We start from the raw sequence: 20652 nt of genomic DNA, 5'->3' as shown, positions 1-20652 counted from the left end.
GGGTCATAATGTGGTCTAGGAAAAGGGTTCATAGAAAACTGTGGTGAGGAAAGAAAAGTGCAGGGAAATCAAATTTATGCAAAAGGGGGATTTGGGGATTTTGGTATTGCTTTTTAATTCCTTTAATTTCTTAATTAATTCCTTGAGGATCTGTTGTAAATGCACATACATGTTTGTGTCTTCAGCATTTGCATTTGTGCATTACACTCAATTTATAGTGAATTATTTTGAAAAAAAATAGTTGTTCTTTAATCTGAGCCTGACATATATCACAGCAAGAAATTCGAGGTATATTTATCTGGGTTTTTTTCTTCCTCATATTTAAGTGGAATAGTAGTAAGAGAGAAGGATAATCTGGAGAAACTGAGAATTTAATACTGGCCAGTGATTTAAAGTGAAGGCCCTTCAGAATTACAGAGTCTAGAACCTTGAACTTCTCAGAAAGACGTTACTGCTTTGAAAGAGAATGACTCCTCAAGGAAATGCTGAACATTAATATAATAAAGAAGCATATCCAGTAATGCTGAACAGAATCTTTTCTATCATTGGTGAAAAACTGACAATAAATTGAATAATCTGCACTGCAAGATGACAAGTGCTGCTTCTTTTTTTTGTTCATGATTTCATGTTGGCATCAGTCTGTCTGCAAAGATTTTTCTCTTAACCTGCCTGGGAGTTTAACTTGCACATAATATTCAGTGAAAGGCTTTTTGATTTTATAGTGCCACTTAAAAAATTTGTAGTCAAAATGAATGCTTAGTTGTTTTTTGGTATGTTGACTTTCTAAAAAAACAACATAAACCAGCAGGCTCTGCCATATCATCCAGAACAGGGTGTTGTTTTCCTCTGGATCTCATAGATGACACTTCTGAAAAACACAGAGTTCATGAGCATTTTGACAAGATTTTCCCCCCATAAAAATCTAGTAAAAAGCTATGCATTAAAAACATAAAAATATTGAGATACTTATCTGAGATTTTCCCCATTAATCAGCCCCATAATGTCTGAGTGCCCTTCTCATTCATCCTGTGTGTCTCAAAGCAAATAGGATCACCAGAAAATTTAGGTCAGGAGGGACCTCAGGAAGTCACCCAGGCCAACTCAAACCATATGTTAGCATTTCCATTTAACAATTCAGACAGATAAAGTACAAGATTTAAGTATATTTTTGTGTGACTTCATGCAGATAATCCACTTGAAGTACTAGTCGAGCTCCAATTTCCCATAGCTGCAAGATCATCCTTCCTTGGAGGGATGGATATTTTTTCCCGAATGAGCTGGAAAAGAGGATGAATAAATATCTTTAATGCCTTCTTAAGGGTAATTGTGACACCACTTGAGAGCACAGACTACTTTTGATGATAGGATATAAGTTCATTTGCAAAGATGTCTTCTAAAGTTGTTCTTTGTATTTTGTTGGGAACAGAAAAATTACCATATTATGTTGTTGCATGTTTTCAGACATCCAGGTTGAGCTCCAGAATTAGGAGAATTAGAGAATGAAATAGAAAACAAACTTAGAGTCTAAATTCAATACCATAATAAACACTTTAGTCATTCTTGCTACATTTTTGCAGTCAGGGTCAAGTTTTCCTTTTAATCTGAGGTGAGTTATTGAGCCATTTGTCCATAACAGACAGGAAGAACATTTAAACCTTTCCTTGGAGATCTTCCTAAATATTTGTTGTTGTAATGAAGGAAGTGCTCGGTTTCTCTTCCTGTGCAGCACAGTTTGATCTCTAAATCATATTCTCCAAGAAGAGTCCATGCATTTGAAATTCTCTTGCGTCCTTCCTTCCACTCTTCTGTGTAGAACTGTGCTGATAGAGTTGCGTGTTCCTCAGAGGTGAATTCCTCCTCCCTTTGCCGCCTAGCAGGAGTTGTTGGATTGACTGTCCTCTCCTCTGATGGGAACATCCATCTACCTTTGCAGATTGGTCACAACCAATTGTGGAAGATCATCTTGAATTAATCAGATGATGTTTAAAAAGGCATGGGAGAAATAAGGGCTTTAATATGGTCTTCAGTTTCTTACTGCTACATACACCCTATTTACAAAAAAAATTCATCTATTATTTTGAAATAGGAAAATGCTATAGAAATGAAGCTTACTATTTATTTTGTTTTAAAACCCTAGTGGAGCTGAGGGGGTTACTCTTTCACTTCTTATGCTGAAGTAAAGGGTAACATTAAATTTTACAGTATCCCACTAAACCCAAGACAATATTTAAGTGATTTTGAGAAAGAAGTTTACCAAACTGCAGATTTCTTATTAACATGGGCATATGAGTATCTCCAAGAGAGCTCTGAAAAAGTATTTGCAAAAATAGCTGGTAAGAGCATGGATAAACATGCTTCGTTTTGACCACAAAATGAAACAAAGTCTATCCCTTCTTATCTGTTTTTAAGGGTCTCGGTGAATAAGAATGGAAATCTTTGTGAGGCACTGTATCTAAAAATAACAGTTCAGAAAACACCAGCATAATAAATGTTTGTTTGAGACATTCAGTTGCCAGGCTTTCATTATTGCTTATAGACTCTGAAATTTTAGAAATGTGAAAATATCTTAGCTCAGTCCTAGTGTTTTAGGTGAATGGTAGTCAGGTGTTCTGAAAATACAGGAGATGAAACTGTAGAGCAGGTTGCACATTTTTTTGCCGCATCAGTCTGATGTGCACATGCAGAAGAGGAAACCAATGGAAACAAAGGACAGTTTTGGCTTTTAATGATATCTGGAGAGAAGGGGTAGATCCATACTATTTAATAGCTCAATAGTTATGCACTTACCTGGAGCCTGGCAGGTGTGGGTTCAGGTTCTTCTGCTGTTGTATTTGGAAGAAGTACCTGAACTGGAGTCTCTGCTTCACAAAGGAGATGTTTTACCATCAAAATTGTGACGTATTCAGGGTGCTTCATAAGGCAGCTTTTTAATGTAATAGTGTCAGGCTAAGTGCAGCAGACCTGAAATAAATATATTATTGCATGCAGGAGAATTTTAAGATTGAAATTAAATTACATTTTTAAGTTCATTATTTATATTTTCTATTTCATCTTGCAAAAATACTGTGGACCTTTCTCTCTATGTTAGGTGGTCTACTGGAAGTATCTTTTAGATTAAAACAGGAGGAGACTATGACTTTTTCTTAATGATTTTTTCTTAATGATTTTTATGTTTGGAATGCAAAAATGAAATGACAGGTTAACAGCATTAAGTCTTTCCCTTTTCGTCTTTCTTCATTTGGTCGTTTTGAACAAAATTTATATGAGTTAAATAGCTTTCCTACTTCTGAAACTCTTGAGTAAATGAATTGATATAATAAGGAAATTTGAATTCCTTACTTTCCCTTTAACGTGTAAATTTATTGGTAGTTTTGATGCATAAAGGACTGCAGTCTTGGAGAAAGCGGTCTGACCACTCAACTGTGAACTGCAATTATCTCTGAGAATTGAGATGTTATCTGTAGAACAGAGGAAAATATGCTTTAGGTTGACCTCCAGTTCAAACAGCAATCAAACACAGCCAGATGCACAAATCTGAGTAGTGAAAGGTCATTTCGTAAAGAGACGGTGTCACTGAGGGACTAATCACCTTGTCTGGTGGGCAGAAACAAGCCCAGGTCCACCAGTGTTTCAGGCAGCTACATTTGTAGAGGTCAGATATAATCAGAGATGATGTCCCCAGTAGGCAGCAGTGTGGAAGTTAACAGAGCCTTCTTGCTTATTTGTATTTTCACCGGTTACTTACCATCATGCAGACTTAGTTCCAAAGAAAGTCAGAAAGAAAGATGTGAAATAGCCTGGACTGCTGGTACAGGGGTTATGAGCGTGTGAGTAGGGACCCAGTGCAGGCCACGTACACAGGGGGACGACTTCTGCATCTTGGAGGAATAAGGATGGAAGAGTGAGCAATGGAGAACAAGGGATGAAGTTCCCTTTTTTAAAGTAAAATGTGGGAATAAATGTCTGGAAATGGTGATGGGGTTAAAGGACCCTTAAGACAGAAGTGTTTTGATGAGTGGTACTTGGAAACCCTTCAAAACTTAAATGCATTAGTGTCATAAGTGGTGTTGTTTGGGTGTCCCAGAAGGAACTAGGAAGGCATCACTTCTATCCTTCTGATGGGTGGGAATGTTTGAATAGTTTTGCTTTTGTTAACCTTTTGCTAGATGACCTCAAAATATTGTGAAATTTGTATTACTATATCACATCATTCTTCTTTTCCCCAGTCCTACTGTACTCTGTTGTCCCTGAAAAGAAGAATAAAAGATAAACTTTGTAACTACCTTTTTCTACATTTTTTGTGTTCTTAAAGGACAAACCAATGCTAAACCTCAGCTGCTTAAGCACTTCCTTATATAGTGTTAAAATAATTATTATGCTTAAAACCTAGTTTTTGTGCTCTTCTGGTTCACTGTTACTAAGAAGTGACATATGCCATGACAATATATTGGATTTTACTATCTTGAGTTGCTTCTATATTGAAAAAGCTGCTCAATTACTGCAAAAATAACTTTTATTCATGTACCTATATTTTATCTACTATAATGAAGACTATGTGAAATAATTGAAATAAATATCTCTAGGAATTTTCTCTGACATTACCTCTTTAGATTTTCTAGAATAGCTACAGAAAGTTGGAGCAAAATGTGTTGCAGCCGTGTTTTCTGACCATCATTATAAAGAAACAGTACAGACAGTGATGTATTTTCATCCCTAAATGATTTTCTTGCCTGGTCTCTCCAGGAACATAGCTCTGGGCAGCCATTTGATTAGAGAGTGTGTTGTTGATCCGTAAGGCCTGCTGGGCATGACTGATTATGCATCATGCATTCCAGTGGAAACATTTGCATATTTTCTTAGCCAGAAATCTCCAGGAGCTTGACTCCAAGATCAAAAGCAGTATCTGCTTAACTATGATAACCTCACTAGGAGGACTTCCCAATCTGCTTGCAGAGGGAAGAGCCTGATGATCAAGTTGTGCTTTTCTGTTTATCCAGAGGTGGTGTTTTTTCAGAAATTGTCGTCTATTATTCTTCTCCATCTGTTTTAGTTCAGCTGGGGGAGCTCCTTTCCTATATCGCTCACAATTTTTGCAGAGGGGATTGATGGGGCAACTTCAAAGGGCATCAACTATTTGTTGGCTGCTGAGGCTTTTCAGTGAAGCTGGATGAAAACAAGAGGCGGAGAAACCAAGCTGTGCTTTGGCGTGATTGACTCTAACTCTGTGAGCTTCTGCGTTCTCTAGTTTTCCTGCTAGCCCAAAAGCACTTCATTGAGATGTGAGGTTTTCTTCAAGTTTTTTCACCATCCTATAGGTTGGGTGCTCCTGTTGCTTAAATTTCATTTTCTCTATGTCCATGATAGTTAGAAACTTTGATTGTTTGATAGTTTTTCTGTAATGAGAATTACTCACAGAGTCATTCCCATATTTCAGGGATTCTGTAAAAGTGCTGATAGTTGGCAATACCATACGTTTGAAAGCAGCTTCTCCAATTCCGCACACCACCTAATTATTCAAGTAGTAAATTGTTGCTTTGTTTTGCTAGACTTCTTTAGTTAAATTTGTGTGCAACTTGACTGAATTTCACCCAAGCAGTCATTAGAGCTTGATTATGTTTAATATTGATGGTAAACTGCCATCATGGTCTGCTACAAAAAGGTGTGGTGCCTTCTAGGATCTTAGTGGGAAAAAAGAGTCTTATCCAAAGAGCAATTGGAGAACTGGTCTGTTAGCACATTTTGAAATAAAAACCTATTTCTTGATGCTGTTTTCTTTGCATTCTAGAAGGACTGTATACATCCTTTTAACTCTAGATGCCTTTCATCTGACTGCAGAAAAAGCAGTGTAGCAGAAACTTCATTGAAAACTGTAGATTAAATTGCAAATAAAAACTCTGCAAGTAGTTACTGCAGAGCCAAACCAAGCAAGTCACCTTGCTTATTTTACTGGAAGGCCATCTTCCAGGTTGCTTGCCAGATTGTGCATACTATTTGTTGCTATGATAGCTGAACCAGCTTCTCATGATGTTGAGAGAGATGACAGCATTCCTGACAGCTTGCAAACTGTTGGAAACTCACCTTTCAAGTGGTGAGATGGATCAAGTCTCAAGAGTGCTGGGGAACATAGTAAGGCTGTCCCATTCTAAGGTGGCTGCCTACTGGGACGGTTGAGCTTGTGTTTCATAGCTGAGTGATACAGACTCAGGAGTTACCGTTCAGAAGTCCCCACTGCCAGAGAGCCACAGCAACACGTTGGATAGGATTGTTTGTTGAAAAAGGTGTAACATTCTCAGCTGTAGAAAAATTTACTCTGAAATTGTGCATAATCTATCTGGTTTTCAGTGGACTTTTGTCCACTCTGTGTTGTGCTGTGTGCAGATCTGAGAGTTTCTAGATATCTCATACTTGACTGTGTTACTGACATCCCCATGATATTCAATCAGTTACAGCTACAGTTACAGCAGTCTGTGACTAGCACAATTTATTTTTTCACCACTTGCCTTGGATACTCTGGCTGGCCTATCCATCAGGATTTTGACAACATAGTATACTTGTTAAAGTGTAAATTTTGGATTAGCTAATGTTACTCTTGAGGTATTTTTTCCTGGTAATGTTAAAAGCAGCAGGAATAGGAAACTCATTAATAAAGCAAAATGCTTTTGCTGTTCTGTACTTGTAATGTTGCATTACACAGTGATTCTCACACAATTTGGTATAAAAGCAACTATGTGTGACTGTAGTCTTTGAGCCTGGTTTACTGTACTTGGTCCTGTGAGATCAGGATGTGATGTAAAAGTGATAGACCTAACAAGAATACGGATGAAGCTTTCTTCTCAAGAAATAGTGGCTGTTTGGTGGGACTTTTTGTAGCACCTGGTCATCACACAGACCTCTTAGTTCATTGTTCCCAGGTTTCCATAGTATTAATGCTAGAGGAGGGAACTTCTAACACCATCTGGTGACCTTAGCCATATGAATTTTTGGCCAGTGTTAGTGTCCATATTTTTAACTGTAGACTAGCTACCTACCCAGTGAAAAATAAAATGTGTGAAAATTTGATTGTGCAGTTAAGTGTGGTAATGCTAAGTTGCTGTATTGCCTGACATTGGAGTCTGTATTATTTTAGGTAATTATTATTTTCAAAAGAAGGCTTTGCTTGTGCATGTATACATACACCTGTAAATAAGTTTCCCATTTCTCTAGGAAATCCCATATTCAAAGCACTGCTGAGAAAGATCTGTCTTCATCTATTGAAGTGCAACTACTTCTTTTTAAAATCTTCTTCCACTGGTAGCCAAGACAAAGCGCTACATAATTTTATCTTTGTGATGGAAGTTGCCAACAGACAATGATCTCATTTCCAAGCAAATTTCAATGAAATCCTCTAAAATGGCACAGAGGAAAAATATGTCCCTAATCTGCAGCAACCATTAGACACTGGTTCATGAAGAGCTGCATTCAGTCAGCACTGCTGCTCTATCTGTTAGCCATTGATGTGAATGCATGGCTTGTTCTCAGCTCTTCAGTTCCCTTAAAAAATTGAGTGTAATTTCAAAACACTCTTCAACAGCAGGCATATTCAATAAGAGTAATTTCTTTGTGGTTCGTGTTAGCTGTGGCACAAAAAAAATTCCTCTTGAAATGCCATCTGTGCTGAGAAAAAGAAAAAAGTCAGTGGGTCTGTGGTTTGTAACTTGTGTATCTGTGAAACGTGGAAGAATGGGCTACCATATATGTGGTTACACAGGATACCCACATTATAGCTGTGTTCATAGCTGTAATTTTATTTAAATGCTATAAAACTAAAATATCCTAGTTTATGCAGTGGTATTTGATGTTATATCATTGAGGTCAGCAAGACATGAAGCCTGCCTTTCTGCGAGAAGTTGTATTGCTGACTGTTATTTGTAAAATATTTTTAGAAGTTTTTCTCTTAACTCCTTTAGTATCATCTGCATGAAAACATTAATTTTACAGATTTTGAAAAAAGGAGGTAGAAAGTTTGACTTTTCTCCATGTATAGTAATATGCTTGTGTAGGGCGAGTTGTGTTTTGTTTGTATCCCTAAGAGAATACACTACAATGGAACTCATATAACCCTATTTTTTTCTTGTGGTATGTAAGCTGTATAACTGGTTTCTGTAGATAGAAGGCTATTTTAAGGTGTCTTTTATTTATATCTATAAGACATATTTTCTAATCTCTAGTATATGGTGATTTATACGCATCAGATACCTGTTTTGCCTGTTACTACTTCAGTTTTTCTGACAATAGGAGCATTGTCAAAGAATGGAACACTTATCACTTTGAAATAACAATATCTAGATTAGAATATGTACGTAAATTAGACATTTATTTCTAAAGGGTTATTTTTATTTGAAGCAGAACCACATCTTCTTGTGGTTTTACTGATCTGCATGGTTTAATATAAGCTATGACTCTTCCCTCTCCCTGATCATTTTGGGAAAAAGATGGAACAGAAGTGTTGCTAGATACATAAGGTCTGCATGAAGCCTCTGCACGTTTTGGTCATTTGCTGGTCTGTAAATAAAAAAACCCTGTGATTTTGTTACTGAAGCAGCACTTGGTAACATGGTACCGCATATGTAGGACATATGAGTTGCAGCATGGCTTTTGTTCCCTGTGGAAAGCCTAGTTCCATACCTGGATGAACAGTTGCTTTTTGGAAGTTCGCAAGAGTTAAGCTGATTATAGTTTTCTCAAGCCAACAATAAAAAACAGTTTTTGTCGTTCATGTATGCTAGTTGAGCTCAATATACAGGGAGCTTTGCAGTTTTGCATGGGTCTGTATTTTAAATTCTACCACAAGAATTCCTGCAGGTGATCTGATGCTGTATCTGACAAGTGACCTTGGGCCATGTGTGCTTGGTACCCAGTGAACAGAAGTGAGGTAGTAGCATCTTCAGAGGACAAGGAGGAAGCTGTGTGTAAAATATGAAGTTCTGCTGTTAGTTGTCCTGGCAGAGAAAGTACATCCCAAAGAACCTTGCTCTTCCATCCATAGAGTAAAAAATGAAATGAGACATTTTACTAAAAATAACATTCCCAAGCAAATGTATCTTTACACTTTGCATAGAACTAATGTTTAGAAACATTTGTTCATTCTCATTTTAGGATAAAACATTCTCTCTTACTGGCTATGTATGTGAAGTGGTTTGTTTGATAACCACATCTTCAAAATAACCTTCTTGGGGAACTGAGCAAAAAGTATAGAACAGCATTGTCAAAATACAGTAGCAGAGTGTTGTCCATCCTTCTCTCCAGGACTCTACCAGAAGCCCCTGGGACACCTGAGCTGGGTTAATCCTAATTGTCCTCTGCAGCATCAACACCAGCGTACTGCACTGAGGCTGCTATTATGTTGACACCTGTATTTTTTTATAGTAACAGCAGTATTCCAGATGGTAAATGGAGTCAATAGCCAATTGATGCTTTTAAAAATTTTTCCTTATATTGTAAGTTGTTGTACCTGTTGCTCGTATTTGCTCCTAATTTAATTTGGTTTGTTACTCAAAACTTAATGTCATGGCTGTTTGTTTGAGGAAGAACAAAGAGTGATATTTCCACCAGTAGACGTGCTGTCGTTATTGTCAGCTTTACAATGAAATTAAGCCTGTGTTTAGGTAATGCTTTCTCCAGGAAAACCTCCATTAAAATACTTGGTAGTTTTTTACTTAATTTTGTACGTGAAGGACATTCATCCTATACTGTGTTCCCAGACTTGTGCTCCCTCGAGTAGGTCTGCCTGCTTTCCCCCCTTCACCTTAATTTGAATGATCTCTTTTGTTTTCAGTGTGTATGTCCAATTTGTTCCTCCCTTTAAGCTGAGGCAGGCAGTGAAATGAGCTGTTAAAAAGGGTATTTAGTACTTTCCTATACACACACACAGTGCCACATGCTGCACTGTGCGCCTGATGTCTTGGTGTGAGGGGGTTCCTCACCTGGCTTGGTGAGAAGGGAAAAGATGATGAAGAGAGTGTGCTGGGCCTGGTTTTATATTTATTTCTAATGAGAAGTGAGTGTGGAAAAAAAGGGTTGATGTCACTTCCTGGTAGGTCTGTGCTGATGATTTAGAAAGAATATTTTGGCTGCTGTTTCCTAGCTTGTTAACTCCTGAGAACTGTGTCCTGAAGTCATGGACCCATGTCAGTGTCCTCTTGGACTAAATGATTTGTCCTCCTCTCTCCACATACCAAGGCTATTAGTATGGGGCATCCTCATGGTATCTCTTGCTTCTCACTGTTGCTTAATTTATTTTACATAATGGTAGTTGCTTTCGTAGGATGCGCTGGGCCCTTGGCTCCAAGATTACAGATGAGTAGTTCTCACAGTAAGTGCAGAGTAACTATTAAATAATATGTTTGTGGATGTATGCATACATATATATATATATATGTAAGTGGAGGGTAAGCATGTGTTTGGTGACATACCTGTGCCTTCATCTGTTATATCTTAAGAAATGTCTTGCTGATATTTAACCTTTATGAACTAATGTTTCTACTTCTACCTAGCTAGAGTACTTTTAAGTCAGAGGAATAATAATAGCAATAGTAAAATTCTAATTGATGTTGAAAGCCCTGTAAAATATGTCATATAAAAAGGCTTGTGGTTACACTGATTTGTATTTTGTGGTATATATTTTATCATGATGTTGACAGAAATTTAAAGTATTACAAAGGAAGATACGTGAGTCTTCTCTTGCTAATCTCTGAAGGAATTATGTGCAGAGTAATGCACATTTTTGTCATTTTATTGTGTTCTGATCTGAGTAAGAAGCTTGGAGAGAAAATCTACATTGAATGTGTAATATGGGTCTTACTCAGCTAGATATGCATTACACTTATAATAAATCCTTAACGATAAAGCAGTGCATAACCAAGCTTTCACATCTTAATTTAAGACATAATAAACATGGCTTGTATTGGTCCTACAGATAGAAGCTTTGAATTACATTATGCAGCAAATGTTCTTAGTTATCTTTGGTTGTTTGTTTTTTTTCCCTTGGGATTTTTTTTTTTTTGACAACCTGTTGTGCCGACATCCAGACTGTTCACAGTGTTGAGTTTGCCTGTCATTATTATGGCAGAGGAATATGAGAGGCAACAATCTGCAGTGGGAAGTTGGATTTATGAGCCAGGGAAAAATATAGTTGCTGTTAAAGAAACCACGAGGGCTCAGTAGATGTCCCACCTACCAGTGCTGCCCAGCACAGCCATGGCTTCCTTCTGTGGGACAAGGATTGAGGTCTCAGCAGTTGCTGCCCCTCAGGGTCATGGTTGCAGCTCAGCCTCCACAGAAGTGGATGTTGGCCTCCTTTCACCGGTGAAATCCCCCTGAGATGGAGGGGACTGCTTGGGTACAACTGAGGAAACCCTGGCTCCTAGGCAGTTTTTATTGTATATGCCTGGTAAAATACAATCCTCATAAAGGAACTTCAGTTAATCACAGTACTTCAGCACCATCAGTGTTATTTAAAGTGCTGCTGGCTTTGTTGGTATTTGCCTCTCAGTGGTCCTAGAAGTATGGCTTACTTCCTTGCTATCAAATATATCAGAAACAGGAATTATGGAAGATAAAATCTTTAATCAGACTTCAAAACTGAAAACAAGCTCTCCCTCTGTTCATCCCCTATATCAGAGGGCAAATACTAAGCCATTCTGTGTGTTTCTGCCTTTCTTACCTACTTTTTAAACTTAAAGCTTGTCTGAGCTAAATGTATCCCTTGATGTCATGAGAACTTAAAAGCGTCTGGCCTGGAGTGCCCTCCTGCTTTGTAAAATCTGTTGACTCGCTGTGCTCTACAACCTCCCACCTATCGCTGTGTATTCTCTTCCTCCCACTTGTTCTCCCCAGGTTCCTTCTGGGGGTATGCCTCTTCTCTAGCCATCCCTTAAGAATGCCAGCAACTCTCCAAACCTGCCTTCTTTTGAATACTTTATGTTTTTCATAGTTGGACTTCTAAAATATTCCCTTCAGTTCCAGTGAGGAAAACATTTTTCTTCCTCTCCAAAGGATATACCTCAAATCTCCTCATGCTTATGTGATGTATTCTCTAAACAGTGTGGATAAATGGTATTGTGCTGAATTCAGGAATTACATGGTTCTCATATTATACATTGAGTGTATTTGTGTGCCTGGAAAATATCCAGGTAACCTTTGCCTGCCCCACCACATTGCAAAGGAAGGCTCCCAAGAGCTGTTCAAGCTCATGGAGGGAAGGAAGTAGCTGGGAAAAAGCAAATCTGGCTAACTACATACATGAACCTAGTCGTCATTTTTTCACTACTGTTTTTGTGAAATTATCAACATTTGTTATATAAGCTGATTATACCCAGTTTTTGTTCGGGAGAAAACAGTGAACAACAGACTGAAGTTCAAAATTTGCTTTGGTTGGTGGGAAGTATATTCATGTATGTGAGCTAGCCAAAACTAACAGACTTTAATAAGCAAGGGCAGATGTGTATACATGCTAGGATATGTTTCTACAGAACTCTAAATCACCAACAGGATAATTAAAATTTGCTGAGTAACACCGGTGGTGAGGCCACAAACAACATACACATTAGTTTCTTTGTGTAAGCAGTGAGGGACAAATTGTTTCCAATGTCTGTAAACAGTACAACATAAAGAAAACACTAGACTTTGAAGAAGCTTATCTTTCTAACTACAAACAAACAGAACAAAAAAAACCCAGTCTAAAAATGCCAAACAAAATACCCCAAACCAAGCCCTACAAGCCAAGTGAAAGATAGACAACAAAAACCCTGGAGAAGAACCATTATGAACAGATGGATAATTTCCTCTGTTCCCAAACTTGTTTTGTCAGTATATGCTGCTAAGTCTAATGAGTTGGTTTTTGTTCATGCTGTACTTAAATCAAAAACGTGCATAGTTATCTCTAGACCATTACAGAAGCCCTCCATTCTGCCAGTTCTGCACAAACCTGAGTGGATATCTGTTATGGAAATTACATTTTACAGGGTTAACAGTACCTTCGTTTCTCCCAGCACACGAAACCAGGCCCTTTTTTAGGCTCTCGGAAAATATTGTTTGTTACCTAGTAGGGCAGCTACCTCTGGAGGACAAGGACTGGAGATGGAGTGAGTAATGCCAAGGTGTACGTGCACTGGACTGCTCTTGCTGTCATGAAGCAAATTTGCTCTGCTTTTGTACATCTTCCATAGTTGATTTTGACGAAAAAAAGGTCTGACCGTCACCTGCAGTACCTAACTTGCAGAGAAAGGTTGTGGAATTTATAAATGATATTACAGAAATCTAGATGCTGATTGGTAAAGATTTTTCTTGAAACACATGTGTATATGTACATAGAGTAAACTCTTCATGTCAGAGTTCAACCTCATGGGAAAATCGGTATGCTGTCATTGCCTCAGAGCCTTGCCTTGCGTATAGAGAGAATTGCTGTTGTTTTAATGGAAAATATTTGAACAGATTTTAACAACCTTAAACTCATACCATGTTTTGTTTAAAAAATATGCTGAGTACTACTCCAAACTCTTATCTTTTAGGATATGCATGACTGCATGTTTTATTTCTGGTGTATTGCCAGATTTCCTGTATCATCATCTATGCCAAGTAATTGCTCATTTATTATACTGGTAGTTTAAATACTGTTGCCTCAGAGACATGTTTAAAAGATACGATAGATAATGGCACAATATGATTTATAGCATTGGAATATTAAAAACACAGGTGGAAGGTCCTTCATGGGTCAGATAGGTCTTGCACAATCAGTTGTATTTACCCTTTTTGGTAACTGTTTCTCTAATCTGTTCTTAAAAGTCTTCACCTATTGACAGATTGTCATTTAGGAGGGCAGTCAGTTCCAGGATTTAAATATTTTTACTGCCAACTAAAGTAAAGTTTTTTGCGTTGGTTAAAACCTCCCTCATTGCTTTTTCCGTGCATTGCATCTTCCCTATACCCCAGTGGGCATGGAGAACAATATAACCCCTTCCTTCTTTTCTCTCTGTAACCCTTTCCTTCTTTTCTTCTCCACCATCATTTTACATAGTTACATTTTATCATATTTAATATGCTATTTAATGCAGGTTGCATAAATAAAGTTGAAAATTAGCATTCCATGGGTGCATGTCCCACTTCATTGTGGCATAGATGTTCAGGCTCTGGCCTTTTGCTGAGGGCAAGGGATTGAAGCACCCTCTGGGAAACTGGGGGGTCACATTTGTGATGGCGTGGGATGGGAAGGGGATTGAAGCACCCTCCGGGAGACTGGGGCGTCACATTTGGGATGGCGTGGGATGGGAAGGGGACTGATGCCAGTCAGTGGAAACACACGGTGGCAGAAACCCTTGAGCATGTTGCAAGCAGGAACCAAAGATGCATGTGGTTTCTGTGTTGTTCATGAGGAATTTGTTGATTATGCCTTTTAAGCATCTATATTTTCTGTGGCTTTATTATTATTTTTCCCCCTCTACCTCTGTTCTATAGTTTTAACACAGAGTGTGAAATAGTAGTGAAGAGGATTAGAGGAGCTCCACGGCTGGTTCGGTACCTGTGTGGGGTTAGTAAGTAGAACAACCAGGTGAGGCTGATGGTGGTTTCATGTGCTAAGAGAGGTAACGTGGTCTGAAAACTGAATCCAGCATTTGTTTTTCCATGTTAATGCATTATATGGGCTCAGCTTCGACCTGACTCAATCTGCTATAGTTCATGCATGGTTGGGAGCCCAGAAATGCCACTTTATCCACCGAAGGATGGCCACTTTTATCCACTCTAAACTAGTTTAGAGAAGGCATATGTGCTATTCACTTGTAAAAGTAATAGTCTTATCACCACTGCTAGCTCTGCGATTTAAACTGTTGTCTCTTTTTTATGATGTTTAATATGCTTCACCTGCTCCTTCTGCCCACACCTCCTTCCCTGTGTGCTCCCCAAAATGTACACAGGCTCCTGACACCAGAGTACTGCTGGAGGTAGGGAGGCTTGCTTGCTCTGAGGATTCAGCGCTTTGAATGCAGTTTGTTTACAGCAGGTATAAAGAAGATGCATTGTTTTACACTCTAAAGGAAGGGGGAAGTTGGCAACCATCCATCTATGCAGCTTTGAAACTTGATTACTGTTTGTTTGAATAGTGATGCACTAGATAGGTTTTGACAAACTCGAGATTGCAAAACAGTGTTGATGAAGCATTTGTTTTGTGTAAGTGTATGTATGTGTGTATAGTATAGGTAAAATATATACGTATCTGTAAGACCTTGTGGACGTGCATTCAGAAAGACTGTGGTTTAGATGAGTCTTGGGGATCACCTTCCCCCCACCACCACAAGGAGACTTCAGTTGCCTTCTGTGGGAATTGGATTGAAGTTAGACCTGGGAATGGTTGAACAGATGACCCACTGTTAAAAGTGAAGAGCCATTTTTTGAGTATTTTCAGGTGCGTCACCCAGTTGAAACTCATGGCATCCAAAAATTAAACACTCTCAGAATGGCTGCTTTGCCAACTACATATGGTACAAATGGTTTCCCCTGTATTTTCCCTTGTCCATGCTTGTGCACTGTTAAGCATCTAATTAGTGTGCTGTGTAATTTAGAAGGGATGATGTTTTCTGCTTTTTAACTGAACTTCAGGCATGCACAGAGCAATGACTATGGGAAAAAAATAATTACTCAAATGGTGATACCTTCAAAATTCTTCAAGTCTGCTTCAGTGTGTGCAGGATAGCTACTGTGCTGACAATAAAAATAATAGTGCTTGTACAGCATTTTTATGATTCAGTGCTGTACAGAGAGTAACATGTTCTAAACTAACAGAGAACAGTAAACAAAACCACTTTAAAGATGTTCAAGAAGAAATACAGCAGGAGGAAGCGGCTGCCCAGTAAGGCAGGGGCTGTACCAGGATTAGAAGTGGAGACTTCCTGACTGCCAGCCCTGCCCCTCCTCCTTCTTCTGATTCCCAACAGGCTGCTTCTGTTTCTAACTTTTATGCCCCATTTGTACTTCCCGTCTAAGGTCCCTTGTTTAAAATTCACCTCAAAGTTGAGTTGAAAAATAGGGAAAAACCTCTAAGCGAAACACCAAGCAAAATACCTTCTACTCCATATAAAATCTTATGCTCCCCTTACAAAAAAGTCTGTACCATTCCTGCCATGTATGCCTAATGCCCTTGAAAAAAAAAAAGTCCATGATTGTCTATGGTTTCTCTTAGATGTTAAAATGCTTTTTTTGTTTTCATATTTGGATTCAAATGATGGTCAGAAGCATGTATTCTGAAAATGTAATTTATTTGGTTAAAACCTTTTATCTTTGAGTGTTTAATTCAAGTCATGTAAAGTGTGGCTTTAAAGCTGCTGAGCACCCAGACTTGCAGTTGTCAGGGGCATTTTGTGGTGAGACTTGTGCATGAGTTTGTCAAACTGAATCATCTGCTTTCTGAAAATCGTGGCATAAGTGAGTTGTCTAGATGGACACAAGGGAGCTTTTAGCCTTGGTAGGAGATTCTAACTGTCTGTCCTGCTGCACATAGCAATTTTAGGTTATTGCCAGTCTCTGATCAGTCCAGATGAGGTATTAAACAGCAAAGTTTAATAGAGTGATCTTCATCACCAGAGTGATGAAGAAATGAGATTTTTATGTTTTCATCTGGTTTAAAGCCCATTTGGTAGTCAGGTTGGTCTTCAGTAGAAGAGTGTGTTTCACAGCAGTTGAGGTTTTAAAGAAGAATAAAAGCATCATTCATTCTTATTGTAGCTTACCTTCTGAATAGCTTAGTGTCTGTGATACCAACCCTTGCATCTGACCCCAAATATAAAAGTAAGTAGCAGAAGAAGGGTACATTTTTTGGGTAAGACAATACATATTCATGTTTAATGGTCTCCACAGCTCAGACCAGAGGAATGAGCTGGATGACTTTTCTGGCACTAGAAGGTGAGTGGTTCAGAGCACCTGTACTGTTTTCTGCAGTTACACACTTACCAGCCTCATGAAGAACTACTGAAAATGGAAGAGTTAAAGTGAGCTGTACAGCACGTGTGAGTGTTTTATAAGTATATATAAATAAATTAAATAGTGCTGCAGAAAAATACATGTTAGTCAGTCACAGTGGTACCAGTGGCTCTTTACAGCATCAGTGGTTCCTGCACCATATGTTGCTGGTCTCTTGCAGTCCTGTACTTTTGTTCAGCAAGACTCTCCAAACTAAACATCCCATCACAAGGATCGACTAGTGTGGAAATGCTTAAAAGACTTTAATCTCAGTCGGATAAACTCCTCTCTTTTGGTCCACATAATTGAAATGTCTGAGCCAAAGAGAACAAAATTGTATTTGAACTATGATGGTCTGCCATTAGTCAAAAGAAGCAGAGATAAATCAGCCAAAGAAAACATCTGAGAAGGGGCAATTTTGTCTTCTCTGATGGTTTCTGAAATCCTGCACTGGCCAGGGAGCCCTTCTGCCCACTGCTCTGTCCACTGGCATTTCAGCACTTCTGCTGGTGCCTCAACGTCTCTTTGAGCTTTGTCCTACAGATTACGTGTTTTGTACCCTGGGATCTGTTCCCCCCCATTTTCACATCTGGGACCTACATCAGGGTGAAAACTCTGTTCTCAGCCATGATTTTTCTTCTACCTGTCACCTGGCACATAGTCCTGTCTTTGCTGGTTATTCTTCTATGTTGTTCAACTCTATTTACTTCTGACTATCATAGCTCTTGAAGTCTTCCTGCTTATTTTATTAAAAAGTCCATTTTTGGCATGTTCTCTGTATATTTCCTGTGTACCCAGTTGCATGTTTTCCATGGCTTACACAGCCAGATTTATTCCACAGATTGTTAGATATTCCTTAAAGTGCCACTTCTGCCAGATGTTACACAACAGATTGACCACTTCTGGTTTTGGGTGTGCACCTTCTTTTGCAGCCGGTGATGGTGCCCCTGCCCATATTGCATCTAACAGTTTAGATCCCTGCCTCTGAGAAACTGGCAGCAGTCCTTGGCTCTAAGCTTGTGTTATGCAGATCAAAGAAATGTAAATTAAAATATATCGTTATGAAAAAGCCACATAAGCAAAGCTTGTATGCAATTATGGTACTTAATAAAGATTTTTTAAACCCATTCTTAAAAGGTTATAAATAGGTTATACTTGCTGTACACATTCCCCAGTAAAGATGTTTTATATTCTATAGATTTTCAGAATAACTTTTACAGAATTAGATTGGTTTTTTTTAAATTAAGGATAAATAATAAAAGTGCACCTGTTGCTTTGACTATTCAAGCGGGTGCCATTCTGTACATCGTTTTGTCATTCTATCCATCCTTTGAAAGCCACTGAAATTCTATATCAATAGAATTTTTACATACTGTAACTCTTCATTTATATATTTTCTGCTTGGAGAGGCTTATTGAGCACTAAAGGCTAAAGTTTTTTTCTATTAGTCACTAAATTGGATTAAATATTTACTTTGTGCAGATGGAAACAAAATATGGAAGAGTTTAGGTAAAATTTTTTTTTTCTTTTCTAAATTACAAATCTAAAATTACTTTTTTAAGCAGAGGCATTACTGGCACATTTTGTTAGCATCTTCTGGGGCAAAGTAGTGCCATAGAGAGATTAAACAATCTGTTACTTAATCTAAACTTTCTGGTTAGACTTTGTCCAAATTAACTCAAAGCGTCCTGTTTGGGGGAGAAGTTCAAGCTGTTAGACATTATAAGGAGAGTAAATATTGAAGGATAAGTATGTATCCTCCAACTGTGGTAGAATGAAGGTAAGGAATTTGGATCTGGGGGCTGATTGCCAAAGACTTCAATGTTTACATGGGAGACTTCCAAACAATTCTTCATGATACAAAGTCTTTTTACAAGATTCAGAATCTGCACTTGGATCAGAAGGGATGTTTTGACTTGTTTTCCTTTGCTGAAATCTTATTTTCTGAAACCTTGAGCATATCAGTGTGCAACTGTTTACGTAGGAGAGGTAGGCAGGATTCCTTGGAATAGAGGGAGATTCAAGGAAGAGCTAAAGTGTTAGTGCAGACACTGTTTTATGGCATCCTGTGTTTGTACATGTCCCAAAGTCCTACAGAAATTCCCCCTCTGAGGGAGTCAGGCCTTACTGTGCTCTCCTGTGTTATGAGCCTCTGGTGTTTCACTTGCCACTCACCCACCAAAAGGACTTGGAAATGCTTCGCCTGATAGATGAGGCCCAGGGGGAGGTCACAGAGACACAGAATGCCTGCTGTCTTTTGCTTGGACTTGGTGTTTTGTAGTAGCATTTACCTGTGCAGTGCTATAGCTGAAGTGTGGTTTTGTTAATGCATTTATTATATTCTGGGCATGTATATTTTAGGTTTCTTCATGATATATCTGAAGTTGTGTTGGGGGACTTGTATTAGTTTGAAATAACGAGGCTTCCTGCTTGTTAATGGAAAAATTGCTTCACAGTTTGTTGAGCAAAAACCTCTTCTGTTTTGTTTTCTGTTAGCATCTGAAAAAGGTCCTAGTCCAGGAATAACACCGCTGTACTAGACGCTAAAAATGCTATGCAAAGTCACAGTCCTAAAGTTCTCTAAGCTAAAAAAGTCTTCTAACCTTAGAGTTTTTTCCTCCTCTGCTTCTGCACCAGCCAGGTCATGTCAGGCTGTAGTGGTCCTCTGCCCCTCTACCACCCCTCTCCTTATGACCTCTGACCAGGTCTTTTTTTCTGTTATTTTCAAGCACTCCTCTGACATTTCTAACACTTTCAAAACACCCTGGTTGTGTTCCTTGGAGAGCAGCTGTGCTTCCTGCAGGGCTGGGAGCCCCTCTTGCTGTGGTTCATCTTTTATCCTGGCTTAGGCTGTGTGGTACTGACTTCTGGATGCATCCTGCTGCCCTGCATCCTTCATCACTGTCAAGTGTGCTGCTTCTGCAGCCTGTCTGGGTTTGGTTTCTCTCATTTTCTATTTTTCCTGTGCATCTAAAAAGCTACAGTCTTTTCCTTCAGGGGCCTGCTTCAGTTCTCCTCTATGTTGCTGTCTGCAAAGCTCAGACGTACCAAGAATCCACTGTGTGCCTGTTTTTTTCTCCAAACTCTGGATTTTAGGTAGCATAGTTCAACAGACAATTAGCAAGCCTGTAAACCTCCTGCAGCCACATTCTGTCATTCTCACTTGAAGCAAAAACTTGGTCCCTTGGTTTTAATCCACACTACAAGACAAGAAGTGCATATTAAAACTACATTACTTAGCTTTGGGGGTGTTAAGTTCAAGTGTTTTGTTATAAAAACTTCTACAAGATAACAAAAACAGGCATCTAAAATTTCAAAATTGCCAGAAGCTTATTTTTTGTGTGTTTTCTGAGGAATACATGATTATAAGTTTTAAAACTTCCCTTGTATTTCCTTATATTTCTTCCCTTAGTGTGAAGAATGAAATCTGATCTTTGCATGGGCTGTTTACCAGACCACTAGATGCTCTGAGACTGAGAGATGTTTCCAGTTTTGTTTCAGTGGGTGGAAAGCTGACTGTGTTGGACAGCCAAGCCGTGCTTTCAACTGCAATCAGTAATTTTATAAACTTATCCAGTATAACAATAATTATTGAAGAGTATGAAATAGACCTAAATGAGCTTGTTAATTTTAATACTTACTGTACTTTCTGAAGTTAGTAAGCTT

At 38.6% G+C, this 20652-nt stretch overlaps 1 protein-coding gene across 6 annotated transcripts in view; it reads left to right on the top strand.

The window, feature by feature from the left end:
• The window catches only part of ZNF704 (zinc finger protein 704), a 134928-nt gene that overhangs the window by 19215 nt on the left and 95061 nt on the right, over positions 1 to 20652 (top strand). The gene's annotated exons all lie outside the window — the stretch shown is intronic.

This window comes from Lepidothrix coronata, unplaced genomic scaffold, assembly GCF_001604755.1.
Source record: "Lepidothrix coronata isolate B3197 unplaced genomic scaffold, Lepidothrix_coronata-1.0 Scaffold235, whole genome shotgun sequence".
Taxonomy (NCBI): domain Eukaryota; kingdom Metazoa; phylum Chordata; class Aves; order Passeriformes; family Pipridae; genus Lepidothrix; species Lepidothrix coronata.
This window is presented reverse-complemented; position numbering and strand designations above follow the sequence as displayed.